Source organism: Pan troglodytes, chromosome 7 (genome assembly GCF_028858775.2).
Source record: "Pan troglodytes isolate AG18354 chromosome 7, NHGRI_mPanTro3-v2.0_pri, whole genome shotgun sequence".
Lineage (NCBI taxonomy): Eukaryota > Metazoa > Chordata > Mammalia > Primates > Hominidae > Pan > Pan troglodytes.
In genome coordinates, this window is record NC_072405.2 from 8,261,729 (window position 1) to 8,278,092 (window position 16,364).

Genomic DNA, 16,364 nt, shown 5'->3' on the forward strand with positions numbered 1-16,364 from the left:
GTCCGTGTACTCGGGTCCCTGTCATGGGTCCGTGTACTGGGGGCCCTTTCGTGGGTCCGTGTACTTGGGGCGCTGTCGTGGGTCCATGTACTCGGGGCCCTGTCGTGAGTCCATGTATCGGGGGCCCTGTCGTGGGTCCGTGTAATCATGGCCCTGTCGTGGGTCCGTGTAATCATGGCCCTGTCGTGGGTCCGTGTACTGGGGGCCCTTTCGTGGGTCCGTGTACTGTGGGCCCTGTCGTGTGTCCGTGTACTTGGGGCCCTGTCGTGGGTCCGTGTACTCGGGGCGCTGTTGTGGGTGCATGTATTTAGGGCCCTGTCATGGGGCCTGTGCCGTGTAGAATCTGTAGCTGCACACTTCGCCCAGCCTCCCCTCGAGCTATGTGCCCAGGCATTCTCGGTGGCTGGCGGGTCTGTGCAGACAACAGCCTTCATGGTGCCACCTGCATTGCCCTCACACCTCGCACATGGCCGGGACACAGCTGTCAATCCTCCAGAGAGGTCTAGTGTCACTTTCTCTGAGCAACTGCTCTCCAGATTAGGTGGCCATGTGGGTAAAAGTCGGGACTCAGACTCACCTGTTTGACATTAGTTACTGAAGCACTTTGTGCCTCAGTTTCCCTGTCTGTAAAATCAGAATATTCACACTTTCTCCATAAGGTTGTCACACAGATTCCACGAAGTAATTCCTATCATAGACTAAGAGTGCCTGTACCTCTCAGTGTTCAGGAAAACCCGGTACTGGTCTATCTGCTACATCCCAACGCTGGGCTCCACTCAGTCTCCACTCAGTCTCCCGTGCTCCTCCGTAACCCCACACTGGTCTATCCGCTACATCCTAACGCTGTGCTCAGCTCCGTTTTCTGCACTCCTCCTTGGGGATCACTGGTAACTGAGGCATCTGTGCAGGACTGGGCATGTGCCTGGCTTATAGGAGGTACACAACACATGTTTGTTGAACTAATGAATGGGAGACTGGACTATGAAGGCTGGCCTCCCTCCTGGACCGAAATATTCCACTTCCGGTCAAAGGACAGGGTCTTGGTGAAGACGACTCAACATCACCAGGCACTATCAGAGGGCTAGACCGCCAGTTAATCACTTTCAATAAAAGTCCTTCCAAATTTGATATTGGAACCATTCATCTTTCAGAGGAATCATTTAAAAGCTCAGTTATCTGGCCCTTTGCAAAGTTCATGACTCGGGAGCAATTAGCTTAGCTGCTTATGTAAATGACATAATTCGGTTTTGGTACAGTGTTGAGACCAAGGAAATTCATTAGGGCCCAGTACATTTTCTGTGAAGTAGAGTTCTGAGGAGCACTACTGTATCCTGTGCTGAAGATGCAGGCTCAGTTCCTTCAGGGCAGAGTGTGCACTACTGTATCCTGTGCTGAAGATGCAGGCTCAGTTCCTTCAGAGCAGAGTGTGCGCTACTGTATGCTGTGCTGAAGATGCAGGCTCAGTTCCTTCAGAGCAGAGTGTGCGCTACTGTATCCTGTGCTGAAGATGCAGGCTCAGTTCCTTCAGGGCAGAGTGTGTGCTACTGTATCCTGTGCTGAAGATGCAGGCTCAGTTCCTTCAGAGCAGAGTGTGCGGTCTGTTTCTCTGCTTAAGATGCAAGCTCAGTTCCTTCAGAGCAGAGTGTGCACTACTGTATCCTGTGCTGAAGATGCAGGCTCAGTTCCTTCAGAGCAGAGTGTGCGCTACTGTATCCTGTGCTGAAGATGCAGGCTCAGTTCCTTCAGAGCAGAGTGTGTGCTACTGTATGCTGTGCTGAAGATGCAGGCTTAGTTCCTTCAGAGCAGAGTGTGCGCTACTGTATCCTGTGCTGAAGTTGCAGGCTCAGTTCCTTCAGAGCAGAGTGTGTGCTACTGTATCCTCTGCTGAAGATGCAGGCTCAGTTCTTTCAGGGCAGAGTGTGCGGTCTGTTTCTCTGCTTAAGATGCAGGCTCAGTTCCTTCAGAGCAGAGTGTGCGCTACTGTATCCTGTGCTGAAGATGCAGGCTCAGTTCCTTCAGGGCAGAGTGTGCGCTACTGTATCCTGTGGTGAAGAAGCAGGCTCGGTTCCTTCAGAGCAGAGTGTGTGCTACTGTATCCTCTGCTGAAGATGCAGGCTCAGTTCCTTCAGAGCAGAGTGTGCGGTCTGTTTCTCTGCTTAAGATGCAGGCTCAGTTCCTTCAGAGCAGAGTGTGCGCTACTGTATCCTGTGCTGAAGATGCAGGCTCAGTTCCTTCAGGGCAGAGTGTGCGCTACTGTATCCTGTGCTGAAGATGCAGGCTCAGTTCCTTCAGAGCAGAGTGTGTGCTACTGTATGCTGTGCTGAAGATGCAGGCTCAGTTCTTTCAGGGCAGAGTGTGCGGTCTGTTTCTCTGCTGAAGATGCAGGCTCAGTTCCTTCAGGGCAGAGTGTGCGCTACTGTATCCTGTGCTGAAGATGCAGGCTCAGTTCCTTCAGGGCAGAGTGTGCGCTACTGTATCCTGTGCTGAAGATGCAGGCTCAGTTCCTTCAGAGCAGAGTGTGCGCTACTGTATCCTGTGCTGAAGATGCAGGCTCAGTTCCTTCAGAGCAGAGTGTGCGCTACTGTATCCTGTGCTGAAGATGCAGGCTCAGTTCCTTCAGAGCAGAGTGTGTGGTCTGTTTCTCTGCTTAAGATGCAGGCTCAGTTCCTTCAGAGCAGAGTGTGCGCTACTGTATCCTGTGCTGAAGATGCAGGCTCAGTTCCTTCAGAGCAGAGTGTGCGCTACTGTATCCTGTGCTGAAGATGCAGGCTCAGTTCCTTCAGGGCAGAGTGTGCAGTTGTTCTGTTTCTCTGCTGAAGATGCAGGCTCAGTTCCTTCAGAGCAGAGTGTGCGCTACTGTATCCTGTGCTGAAGATGCAGGCTCAGTTCCTTCAGAGCAGAGTGTGCGGTCTGTTTCTCTGCTTAAGATGCAGGCTCATTTCCTTCAGAGCAGAGTGTGCGCTACTGTATCCTGTGCTGAAGATGCAGGCTCAGTTCCTTCAGAGCAGAGTGTGTGCTACTGTATCCTCTGCTGAAGATGCAGGCTCAGTTCTTTCAGGGCAGAGTGTGCGGTCTGTTTCTCTGCTTAAGATGCAGGCTCAGTTCCTTCAGAGCAGAGTGTGCGCTACTGTATCCTGTGCTGAAGATGCGGGCTCAGTTCCTTCAGGGCAGAGTGTGCGCTACTGTATCCTGTGCTGGAGTTGCAGGCTCAGTTCCTTCAGAGCAGAGTGTGTGCTACTGTATCCTCTGCTGAAGATGCAGGCTCAGTTCTTTCAGGGCAGAGTGTGCGGTCTGTTTCTCTGCTTAAGATGCAGGCTCAGTTCCTTCAGAGCAGAGTGTGCGCTACTGTATCCTGTGCTGAAGATACAGGCTCAGTTCCTTCAGGGCAGAGTGTGCGCTACTGTATCCTGTGCTGAAGATGCAGGCTCAGTTCCTTCAGAGCAGAGTGTGTGCTACTGTATGCTGTGCTGAAGATGCAGGCTCAGTTCTTTCAGGGCAGAGTGTGTGCTACTGTATCCTGTGCTGAAGATGCAGGCTCAGTTCCTTCAGGGCAGAGTGTGCACTACTGTATCCTGTGCTGAAGATGCAGGCTCAGTTCCTTCAGAGCAGAGTGTGTGCTACTGTATCCTCTGCTGAAAATGCAGGCTCAGTTCTTTCAGGGCAGAGTGTGCGGTCTGTTTCTCTGCTTAAGATGCAGGCTCAGTTCCTTCAGAGCAGAGTGTGCGCTACTGTATCCTGTGCTGAAGATGCAGGCTCAGTTCCTTCAGGGCAGAGTGTGCGCTACTGTATCCTGTGCTGAAGATGCAGGCTCAGTTCCTTCAGGGCAGAGTGTGCAGTTGTTCTGTTTCTCTGCTGAAGATGCAGGCTCATTTCCTTCAGAGCAGAGTGTGCAGTTGTTCTGTTTCTCTTCACCAAACACACTTGTTAGATTTCTTTCCTCTGCTGTTGAGAATAAGTACACCGCATGTAGTTTCCCCCATTTTGCCCGAGTTGCCAAATCTAAAGAAACTGCATCTACAACACAATAAACGAATGATTTCACTCTCTCTCCCTTTGTTGAAAGTAGTTTTGATATTACTTGGCATAAGTTATTCTGTTATTTACATTTTAATCTAATAAGCCATCTTTATTGTTTTAAGGAGACACATTGTGTCGATGTAATTCCTTGGTTGTCCTAGTCCTTCATGTGTGTTAACACGTCTGATCAGCGCACAACAGCCCTGAGGGATGGGCAGGACACGTAATGGCCTCGCTTCAGGAAAATGCACAGAGGGTGGTGAAGGGCTCATGCTTTGGAATCAGACACATGTTGTTTCAAACACAAGTTATTGAACTTTTCTAGGCTTTTTTTCTTTGATCAGTGTAATGATGCTTGTAATGCCTACCTCAGCGTTGTTGTAAAATTAAGTGAGCGTGCTTAGAGTGCACTGCTTGTCGTTATCGCTAGTGGTTGCCCTATAGGAAGGAAGCAAACTCGGAGACGTGAAGTGACTCCAGGCAGGAAAGACACAAGGCAGCACTTAACTTCCAAGCCCTTGAGCTGCCCATGGAAACAGGGTCCAGACTCTGGCACCAGCTCGTGTGTCCAGTGTAGATGGGACAGGCTCAATGCCCACGCCATGGACACTGCACTCATGGTGGCTGAGTGGAGGTTGAGTGCCCGGCAGAGCTGCATTTCACTTATGGTGTCTGTGTGGAAGTCAAAAGCCCGTACACGTCTGCACTGCTCTGATGGTAACTATGTGGAGTTTGAGTTCCCATACAGAGCTGCATTGCATTCACGGTATCTGTGTGGAGGTTGAGTTCCCATACACATCTGCATTGCTCTCATGGTAGCTGTGTGGAGGTTGAGTTCCCATACAGAGCTGCATTGCTCTCATGGTAGCTGTGTGGAGGTTGACTTCCCATACAGAGCTGCATTGCACTCACGGCAGCTGTGTGGATGTTGAGTTCCCATACAGAGCTGCATTGCACTCACGGTAGCTGTGTGGAGGTTGAGTTCCCCTACACATCTGCATTGCTCTCATGGTAGCTATGTGGAGGTTCAGTTCCCATACACATCTGCATTGCTCTCATGATAGCTGTGTGGTGGTTGAGTTCCCATACACATCTGCATTGCTCTCATGGTAGCTGTGTGGAGGTTGAGTTCCCATACAGAGCTGCATTACACTCACGGTATCTGTGTGGAGGTTGAGTTCCCATACAGAGCTGCACTGCACTCTTCGTACCTGTGTGGAGGTTGAGTTCCCATACAGAGCTGCATTGCTCTCATGGTAACTGTGTGGAGGTTGACTTCCCATGCAGAGCTGCATTGCACTCATGGTAGCTGTGTGGAGGTTGAGTTCCCATACAGAGCTGCATTGCACTCACGGTAGCTGTGTGGAGGTTGAGTTCCCATACACATCTGCATTGCTCTCATGGTAGCTGTGTGGAGGTTGAGTTCCCATACACATCTGCATTGCTCTCATGGTAGCTGTGTGGAGGTTGAGTTCCCATACATATCTGCGTTGCTCTCATGGTAGCTGTGTGGAGGTTGAGTTCCCATACAGAGCTGCATTGCACTCACGGTAGCTGTGTGGAGGTTGAGTTCCCATACACATCTGCATTGCTCTTATGGTAGCTGTGTGGAGGTTGAGTTCCCATACAGAGCTGCATTGCACTCACGGTAGCTGTGTGAAAGTTGAGTTCCCATACACATCTGCATTGCTCTCATGGTAGCTGTGTGGAGGTTGAGTTCCCATACAGAGCTGCATTGCACTCATGGTAGCTGTGTGGGTGTTGAGTTCCCATACACATCTGCATTGCTCTCATGGTAACTTTGTGGTGGTTGAGTTCCCATACACATCTGCATTGCTCTCATGGTAGCTGTGTGGAGGTTGCGTTCCCATACATATCTGCATTGCTCTCATGGTAGCTGTGTGGAGGTTGAGTTCCCCTACACAGCTGCATTGCACTCACGGTAGCTGTGTGGAGGTTGAGTTCCCATACACATCTGCATTGCTCTCATGGTAGCTATGTGGAGGTTGAGTTCCCATACACATCTGCATTGCTCTCATGGTAACTGTGTGGACTTTGAGTTCTCATACAGAGCTGCATTGCTCTCATGGTAGCCATCTGGAGGTTGAGTTCCCACACAGAGCTGCATTGCTCTCATGGCGGCTGCGTGGAGATAGACTTCCTACACAGAGCTGCATTGCTGTCATGCTTGCTGTGTGTAGGTTGAGTTCCCACATAGAGCTGCATTGCACTCGTGGTAGCTATGTGGAGGTTGAGTTCCCATTAACATCTGCATTGCACTCATGGTAGCTGTGTGGAGGTTGAGTTCCCATACAGAGCTGCATTGTACTCATGGTAGCTGTGTGGAGGCTGAGTTCCTATACAGAGCCACATTGCTCTCATGGTAACTGTGTGGAGGTTGAGTTCCCACACAGAGCTGCGCTGCTCTCATGGTAACTGTCTGGAGGCTGAGTTCCTATACAGAGCTACATTGCACTCATGGTAGCTGTGTGGAGGTTGAGTTCTTACACAGAGCTGCATTGCTCTCATGGTTGCTGTGTGGAGGTTGCGTTCCCACACACAGCTGCATTGCTCTCATGGTGGCTGTGTGGAGGTTGAGTGCCCAGCAGAGCTGCGTTGCTCTCATGGCCGCTGTGCGGAGGTTGAGTGCCCATGCTCTGCTGTCTTACACTCATGATGGCTTTGCAAAGGAGCCAACCCATTGTGTATGTGGTGGAGCGTGTTGATGGATTCAGCACCAGCCAGTATCAGTCCCCACCTCACGTTGGCTGCTTCCCCATCCATGTCCTGCTTGTGCCTTTGGAATCTTGTGGCATCATCTCAGGTTTGGATTTTGGATGTGACCTGGATTATATTGAAGAATGGTTACCATGGTCTCTTGCCTTCCTTAGAGATATTTTTAAATGTTCTCAGCATTCATTTATCTTTCTGGAACTCATGGTGAGATAAATTAGCTGCAGGGTGGAGATGCGGCCACTTGCTCCTGCCAAGTCACCTCAGGGGTGTGCTGCTCAGAGAGCGCTGCCATTTTTAAGGGGCCAGCAAGCCTATCAGGTCTGTTTCCCTTCCCATTAACCTAAACAGACATAGCTTTATAAAACACAGCTGTGTTGTACATTCACATTAAATATTAAAATGTGATATTAATGTAGTTGAGATACTTAAACTAGGTGTTTGAGGGGGCACTATCATGAGCCTCTGGCCTACATCCACGCATGTCATGAGCCTCCCGCACACATCCACACACAGATAGGAAGGGGTGTTTGAGGGAGACTATCATGAGCCTCCTGCCCACATCCACGCATGTCATGAGCCTGCCGCCCACATCCACACACAGGTGGAAAGAGGTGTTTGAGGGGGACTGTCGTGAGCCTCCCGCCCACATCCACACACAGATAGGAAGGGGTGTTTGAGGGGGTCTATCGTGAGCCTCCTGCCCACATCCACGCATGTCATGAGGCTCCCGCCCACATCCACACACAGGTAGGAAGGGGGGTTTGAGGGAGACTATCATGAGCCTCCTGCCCACATCCACGCATGTCATGAGCCTGCCGCCCACATCCACACACAGGTGGAAAGAGGTGTTTGAGGGGGACTGTCGTGAGCCTCCCGCCCACATCCACACACAGATAGGAAGGGGTGTTTGAGGGGGACTATCGTCAGCCTCCTGCCCACATCCACGCATGTCATGAGCCTCCCGCCCACATCCACACACAGGTAGGAAGGGGTGTTTGAGGGGGACTATCGTGAGCCTCCTGCCCACATCCACGCATGTCATGAGCCTCCCGCCCACATCCACACACAGGTAGGAAGGGGTGTTTGAAGGTGACTGTCATGAGCCTCCCGCCCACATCCACACACAGATAGGAAGGGGGGTTTGAGGGGGACTATCGTCAGCCTCCTGCCCACATCCACGCATGTCATGAGCCTCCCGCCCACATCCACACACAGGTAGGAAGAGGAAGGATGGTGTCTTTCCCATTAGACCACCGGTGACTCTACAGAGAAGTGCAAACTCATCAGACACCTTGAATTGCTCTAACAACTTCTGTTGCTATATAATAAATTCTGTACCTCAGTTACATTGTATAGACTGTATATCTTTGTTTAATATTCAAAACAAACACATTTGCCTCTATCTCTAGGCAGATTCTTACAAATATGCTGTACTTTACAGAGGCTCTGTTTTTTTTCAGCAACCAAAACAACACATATAACCTTACGACTAATATAAAAGGGAGCAAAGTGATGACTTTAATATAGAAACCGTTTCGATATTAAACCGTTTATAAGGTGCCAATAATTTATTCATATTTGTAAAATCAGCTGGTTATTAAACTGCAGGAAGAAGTAAAAACATCCCCGACTGCTTCATGCTCTTGTGGCATGGAAAGGCCGCGCAGGTCCTGAGTGTGCATGGAAAGGCCCTGCGGGTCCTGACTGTGCGTGGAAAGGCCGTGCGGGTCCTGACTGTGAGTGAAAAGGCCTTGCGGGTCCTGACTGTGTGTGGAAAGGCCGTGCGGGTCCTGAGTGTGTGTGGAAAGGCCGTGCGGGTCCTGAGTGTGTTTGGAAAGGCCGTGCGGGTCCTGACTGTGTGTGGAAAGGCCGTGCGGGTCCTGACTGTGTGTGGAAAGGCCGTGCGGGTCCTGAGTGTGTGTGGAAAGGCCGTGCGGGTCCTGAGTGTGTGTGGAAAGGCCGTGCGGGTCCTGACTGTGTGTGGAAAGGCCGTGCGGGTCCTGACTGTGCGTGGAAAGGCCGTGCGGGTCCTGAGTGTGTGTGGAAAGGCCGTGCGGGTCCTGAGTGTGTGTGGAAAGGCCGGGCGGGTCCTGAGTGTGTGTGGAAAGGCCTTGCGGGTCCTGACTGTGCGTGGAAAGGCCGTGCGGGTCCTGAGTGTGCGTGGAAAGGCCGGGCGGGTCCTGAGTGTGTGTGGAAAGGCTGTGTGGGTCCTGACTGTGTGTGGAAAGGCCGTGCGGGTCCTGACTGTGGCGTGGAAAGGCCGTGCGGGTCCTGACTGTGGCGTGGAAAGGCCGTGCGCGTCCTGATCGTGTGTGGAAAGGCCGTGCGGGTCCTGATTGTGTGTGGAAAGGTCGTGCGGGTCCTGACTGTGCGTGGAAAGGCCGTGCGGGTCCTGACTGTGGCGTGGAAAGGCCGTGCGCGTCCTGATCGTGTGTGGAAAGGCCGTGCGGGTCCTGATCGTGTGTGGAAAGGCCGTGCGGGTCCTGACTGTGGTGTGGAAAGGCCGTGCGGGTCCTGACTGTGGCGTGGAAAGGCCGTGCGCGTCCTGATCGTGTGTGGAAAGGACGTGCGGGTCCTGACTGTGGCGTGGAAGGGACGTGCGGGTCCTGATTGTGTGTGGAAAGGTCGTGCTCCTCCTGTCCCCAGCGACTCCTCCTGGGGCTTCCTCACGGGGCCCTCTCTTCCTGTCGCCAGCGACTCTCCCTGTACCTGCCCTTCCTTCCCCTTCCTGGGGTCACCGCTGGGTCTCAGCTCTTATCACTTCCTAAAAACTCTTCCCACCCCAGACAGACGTCTTAAGTGCCACCATGACATTAATATTCTTAGAGTGTTTATTATAATATCATTTTAATTCATCCAAGTTTGTAATAATTAGTAAGTATGTCAATTCCTGGAAGTTGGCCCATTTCTCTGAATAAGCTTTGAGGTAAAGACTCGAACCCTGACTGGGGCGTGGCTGGCCTTGTCCACGTTCCTTCTTTACATGACTTCTCTGCCCTGAGTTTTACAGCTCGCTGTGCCCTGCAAATGCATTTCCCCTGCCTTTCTGAGGTTGGTACTTTTCCAGCCTTGGATGCCACTCCCCAGCCCCTACCCAAGGTCTGCTCATCCCATAGTAAGTCATTCTCTGGAGATGCAGGAGATCCTGGAGGAAGGAGAGAGAAGGGCTGAGAGAGCCTGAGAATGGGGCCTCCGGTCTTCCAGCTCAGCCTGCCATCGGGGTGCTCTTTGACTGTTCCAGAGCTCTGAGTCCATACCCATGTGTAGACAGGATTGAAGGCAGATTTTGAATCAGCCGAAGGGAGAACCTGCTAGGATTCAGCAATGTCCTGAACTGGCATGAGCTGCCTTGAACAGCAAGAAACGACGTAGGACCCCCCCCCCCACCCGAGGTCAGTGATCTGGAGGAGTTTGCAAATCCCTAAGGGTGTCCATTTGCTTCCCACACCCACGTGTGCTGTTGATTTTCAGAGGCAGGTAAGGATGTCCTGCATTAGCTTCCTTCCATCTCAGCTCCCAGCGCAGGGCTGTGTGTGCACAGGAGGCTTTCTCTAGACACGTGTGAACAGAGGGACAGACGGTCCTGGCTCACAGCAGTGCGATAAGATTGTTTTACTTTATGATGCTGTGAAAGTAATGCACATTCATTAGAAACTGTATTTCGAGTTCCGCACAACCCTTCTGATTTTTGCTTTCAGTACCGTGGTCAATGAATTATGTAAGATATTCACTTTATGATGAAATAGGCTTTGTGCCGGATGATCTTGCCCCGCTGCAGGCTCATCTAAGTGTTCTGAGCACGTTTAAGGTTGGCCAGGCTAAGCTATAATGTTTGGTAGCTTAGCTGTATTAAATGCATTTTTGACTTACAATGCTTTCCATTTGCGATGGTTTGTCAGGACATAACCCCATTATAAGGTGAGGGGTATTTGTACTATGATAAAAATAGAGGCAAATCTTGGATTAGCAAGCCTTTAGAAGCATGAAAATGAATTAAGAATAGTAAGAAAAATAATTTACTTAACGTAAGATTCAAATTTCTATAGGCCAAAGAACCTTGTAAACAAAATTAGAAGGCAGAAACACGACAGGAAAAATATTTGCAATACATTGACACAAAATTTTTAATATAGGAAAAATATCTCAAATCAATATGAAAAATGCAGGTTAATATCCCTAGAGGGGAAAAAAATCAGCGAAGGGGAAAAAAGCAGTTATTTAGCCCAAGAAAAATTTCCAGCATCACTAGCTATGAAGTAAGTGGATGTTTTTTTAAAAACCTAGTGCTTCTTCTATTTATGATGGAGTGGCAGTGGCCAGTGCTGTTTATAGAAGGATGAATAGGTGCAGGCTTTGGGGGGGCAATGTTGTATCAGAAGCCTTAAAAAATATTCATTTACTTCACCCAGAAATTGTAATTCTGGAAATTTACCTTAAAGGATATTCTCTCAGCATGAACCGTTAAAAACAACCTGCTCAACAGTGGGATGTAATTTAAGAAAAAGAAAATACTTACGGAGGCCAGGCACGGTGGCTCAAACCTGTAATCCCAGCACTTTGGGAGGCCAAGACTGGTGGATTGCCTGATGCCAGGAGTTTGAGACCAGCCTGGGCAACATGGCAAAACCCCATCTCTTCTAAAAATACAAAAAATACAAAGTATCTGGGTGTGGTGGTGCGTGCTTGTAGTCCCAGCTACTCGGGAGACTGAGGCACCAGAATCACTTGAACTCGGGAGGCACAGGTTACAGTGAGCTGATATTGAGCCGCTGCACTCCAGCCTGAGCAAGAGCGAGACACTGTCTCAAAAAAAAAAAGAACGAAAAGAAAATACCTTGGAATGAAAGACTGTGGGGCCGTTAAGATGATGCTGTGGATGAAGGTGGAAAGTCACGGATGATGCTGTGGATGAAGGTGGAAAGTCACGGATGATGCTGTGGATGAAGGTGGAAAGTCACGGATGATGCTGTGGATGAAGGTGGAAAGTCACGGAAATGTGCGTTGTATGTTTTAAGTGGCAAAGCAGAGCAGAAAGCACCGTGAAAGCGGTGACACTGCACGCCCGTGACAGTGGTGGCACCCGCGTGCCGGCGTGACAGCGGTGACACCTGCGTGCCAGTGTGCACAGCACAGGCAGAGAGCACCTGTGTGTTAACAGGCAGTAACAGGGGTTGTCTCTGGGTGGTGAGATTGTCGGAGATTGTTTTTGTTTTTTTATCTAAGCAAGTATGAGTGGTTTTTTGTTTTTGTTTTTGTTTGAGATGGAGTCTCGCTCTGTCACCGAGGTTGGAGTGCAGTGGCTCAATCTCGGCTCACTGCAATCTCCACCTCCCGGGTTCAAGCGATTCTCCTGCCTCAGCCTCCTGAGTAGCTGGGATTACAGGTGTGTGCCATCATGCTTGGCTAATTTTTGTATTTTTAGTAGAGGCGGGGTTTCTCCATGTTGGTCAGGCTGGTCTTGAACTCCTGACCTCATGATCCACCTGTCTCGGCCTCCCAGGGTGCTGGGATTATAGGCATGAGCCACCGCACCTGGCCAAGTATGAGTATTTTTTAATGAAAAAATAAAACAAATGCTTGATTGACTGGTAGCCACAGAGCTCTGAACAAGACTGGTCCTGTCCCTGTGGACAAGTGCCCCACAGCTGTGTGGCTCCCTGTGTCCTCCCACAACCCCCACCCCACGGTCCTGGCCATGCCCATCAGCCAGTCCCTCAAAGCTAGTCCCCTTCACTCCTACCCTAGGGTCCCTGTCTGCATTATAATCACCTGTTCATATTCAAATTAAGCACATTCCATGCACAGGCAATTCAAGTACATGCGTGTTGGGAAGCACTGGTGGCCTCACCCAAGGCTCCGCATTTGGGTGTTTGTGTATTTCCCTCCTCCCTGCCCTGCATGATCGGGGCCACTGCACTGTCAGTCAGTGTGGGGCGGCCCTCACACTTCGCCAGCCAGTGCAGGTCCCTGGACAAGGTGGGCCCCACTGGGAGTTGACGGACGGTTCGTGTGGACCTCACAGCCCCTCCATGGCTCTTGCCCTGTGGTTGATGCTGCTCTGTGGACCCTTGGAGAGGCTCCCTTTGAAAGGTTTTGCTCAGGGACATGGGACCTGGGGAGTCATTATGCAGAAAGCTCACCTGCTGTCAGCTGTCCTCTGGTTTTGCAGCTGTATCGATCCCCTCACCTTACGGTTTGAACGTTTACAGGCAGTAAAACAAATTCCTCATTTTCTAGATGTTTAAAGCTCATTAAGTTTAGGATGCCAACCAGAAATATAAAAACATGTGAAACCACAAGCGCTTTCAGGGGAAATGCCCGTCAGAGGCTGCAGTGGGCGTCTCCAGGGCTGTGGACTCTGGGTCCTGGTTCTGTCTGTGCTGGTGGCCTGGGATGGGATGCCAGGAAGCGCTCCTCCCTCGGGGTCCACACTGCGAGAGTTATCCTGTGGCCCCCCAGGCAGAACATGACGGAGATGTGCAGGAATGGCAAAGTACGAGGGGAAAACAGACAGTGGAATATGGTGAAACCGTGACGGTTTGTGAATGAGGTGAGTATGAGCAAACGATCATTCGCCACAATGTAACCCTACAGTAAAGGGTAACAGGCAAGGCCAAGTATGGAGGAAAAACGGACAGTGGGATATGGTGAAACTATGATAGTCAGTGAATGAGGTGAGTATAAGCAAAGGACCGTTTGCCACGATGTAACACTACAGTAAGGATAACAGCCAAGCCCGCACAATGAGGAAACACCTCGTCTTCAGGGTGTGCCCTTGTGTCTACAGTGCCCGTGTCTACAGCGCACGTTCATTCGGCAAACCCGTGAGCAGCTGCGAGGGCTGAGGCTGTGCTCATAACCTGGAACACACAGCGGGGTAGGGCTCAGAGCTCAGAATCTGGCGGGAGAAATCATCCTCCCTGTTAACGTCTGTTCTGTTTGCAGACTTTGATCCCATGACATTAAAGCAGATGAGCCACCCAAAATTAATATACAGTGCTCTACTGCAGAAGAAGTGTGCTCTTCACCAGTCTGTGGACCAGGAAACGAGCCGCTGGGGATCTCAGTCGCAAGGGTAGGCTCAGGTGGTCTTGGTGCAGACACTCACAGTTCTCAGACTGCAGAGTGTGCCGGTCCTCGGAGAAGGGGTGTCCTTCAGGGCAGTGCTTCTCTGGCTGATGCCACAGACTGGCTAGTGGATGGCCAGACTCATCACACTGACACCCCTGTTCACCTAAACCAGATACAACCCCTTCCTGATGCATCTGTTGGTGCCAAATCTTTTTTTTTTTTTTTGTAGCTTTTTATTATTAAAACAGTCACTGCAATTATCAGGAGTCGTCTAATGTACAGTGACTGCTATTCCTATTGCTGGTGAGTGAGAATATTAATACCATCTATAGTAGCGAGACAGCAAATATTTCCCGCCTCACAGGTGCCCTGGCATTTTAGTGCAGAAAATATTCTTACAGTTCCCTGGAAAGCACGCTTTATAAACTCTTACACATTTTCATAATAAAGATTTTTTAAAATAAACCTTTTTGCCTCTGACGGATTTTAACTCTCATAACATGAGACGTCAGCCTTGCTGCGATACGCAGCACCACACCAGAAGCCTCCAGCAAGCGCTGTGTTCTGCTGTGGTTCTGAGCAGCCTCGTAGTGCCATGCGGTGCTCTTCAGACATACGCTGGGGCTCAGGGCTGTGGGCCTCAGAGCACAGGGAGGGGGCAGGTCCCCGTGGGGAGGAGCAGCTGCCCCTGCACCTGCATCTAACTGACATGGACGTTGGCTCCCCACGCTGTGAGCACCTGGGTGTTCTGGCTCCTTTGCTGGTGAAATTTAGGACAGACCCAATCGACTTAGAGAGCTGTCTCAGGACTCCTTGACAAACCAAATGGAGGAAGGAGGGGAACAGCTGGCAGGTGCTCCAGGAGTGGGGGCACAGGCAGCATCAGAACGCAGCCCCCTCCCAGGAGGAAGCTTGGGTAGAAGTGAAGATTGTAAAATAAAATAGAAAATCCAGGTGCATCCTTTTCTGAAGTAGCTTTGTAGGTGAAAAGTTATTCAAAAGATGTGGACGCACAAAGGAGAAGGGGCTGCGAAAGGTTTGGTGAGTGGAATGAGGTGAGAATCTAAGCAATTTCACTAAAGTATTATCTTAACGTCTTCATTTCCGATCAGTAGCTTTTGTTGCAAATATGTCAGGTTCAATCGTAGATTATGGGAAAAAGGCAGGATGGACAACTCAAGAGATCTGGTGTGGGACCCAGGCCTGGGGCTAAAAATGTATTGATTGGGATTTTGGTTAAGGAGGTAGCTTTTCGCTGTTTCTCCACACTCACAGACGTAACCATGTGAGGCAAGGGCTGCGTTCACCCACTTCACCATAGTCACCATTTCCCTCTTTGCATCCCTTAACATCACGCTGGAGACCTCAAATCTATACAATAAAACTTACTGCAAGAAAGAGACCTGAAGTGAAAGCAGCGTTTGGACGGCTCTTTGATGTTGGTGTTGAGGGTTGGCCGTGGTGAAGAAGGCTTCTGATGGGCAAAGTGTCTTTAGGAGAAACGTGTTATCCCCACTGTGTAATCTGGAACCATGCTGTGCAGACAGGGGCAACCCTGGCCTATTCTTCTGCCGTGGGCTAAGTGAGGCTGGGCGGCCTGGAACTGAACTGCCTGATCAGGCCACGTTTGTCATCAGAGGCAGGAGAAATCAGGAGCTCTGGGGCAGGGCGTGGGCTGTCTGCCACACGAGGGTGAGGTCCAGAGACTCGGGAATTCTTGGTGCAGAGGCCCCAAAGGGAGAGAGTCTAGCTGGTCAACAGCAGAACCTCCGGGCCAGCGGGTCTGAAACTTCCCTGCACATCAGAAGCTGCTGAAACCCAGAGTGCAGGACCCCGCCCCCAGAACTTCGGATTCGGCAGGTCGGGGTGGGGCCCAGGATTCTGCATTTCTAGCAAATTCCCAGGGGATGCTGAGGTCATCAGTCCGGGGACTGCACGTGGAGAACCACCCCTCTAGGCCACGTATCCCTCCACCATAGAAGGGAGGGCCCAGGACACCCTGGAGGACAGACACCACCTGGTAAACACAGCAGGAAAATCCACCTCCCGGGATGCATCCGCTTCTCCCCGCTGCCCTCCCTGCTGGGAAGACCCTGTCCTCAGGCGGTCCGTGCGCCCTGGTTAGACGCCTTCACCCAAAGAGAGGCCAGGCACTCCGGCGCAGTTTAGGAGAAAGGAAATTGAGCCTGTGCTTCCCTGGGCTTCAGAGGAGGACAGTTTTCTTTTTTAAAACAGGAAGTAAGGACAGGTTGGAGCCCAGGAACGTGGGCTTGGGGACACGGGTGGTGCAGAGCTGCCACTGGCCTAGCCTCCTGGCGAAGGGGCAAGCTGGTTCGTGGGGACCACCCAAAGGCCCAGAGGAATTTGGGCTGAAGCCCAGGCAGCTGAGCGGGAGTGTGTGCTGTGGAGTCCCTGGTGCAGAGGCTGATGCTGTCGGTGGCTGTCCCTGTGGGTGATGCGGTGGCGCCGGCAGATAGCCATCCCCTCCCAATCCCACGGCAGACGCTGGCCTCAGCTCTTATAAAACCCGCGCGTTCCCT

The 16,364-nt window shown here is 51.1% G+C and overlaps 1 protein-coding gene across 27 annotated transcripts in view; it reads left to right on the forward strand.

Moving 5' to 3' along the window:
• Nucleotides 1–16,364, forward strand: part of DLGAP2 (DLG associated protein 2) — a 1,020,080-nt gene that overhangs the window by 648,136 nt on the left and 355,580 nt on the right. The gene's annotated exons all lie outside the window — the stretch shown is intronic.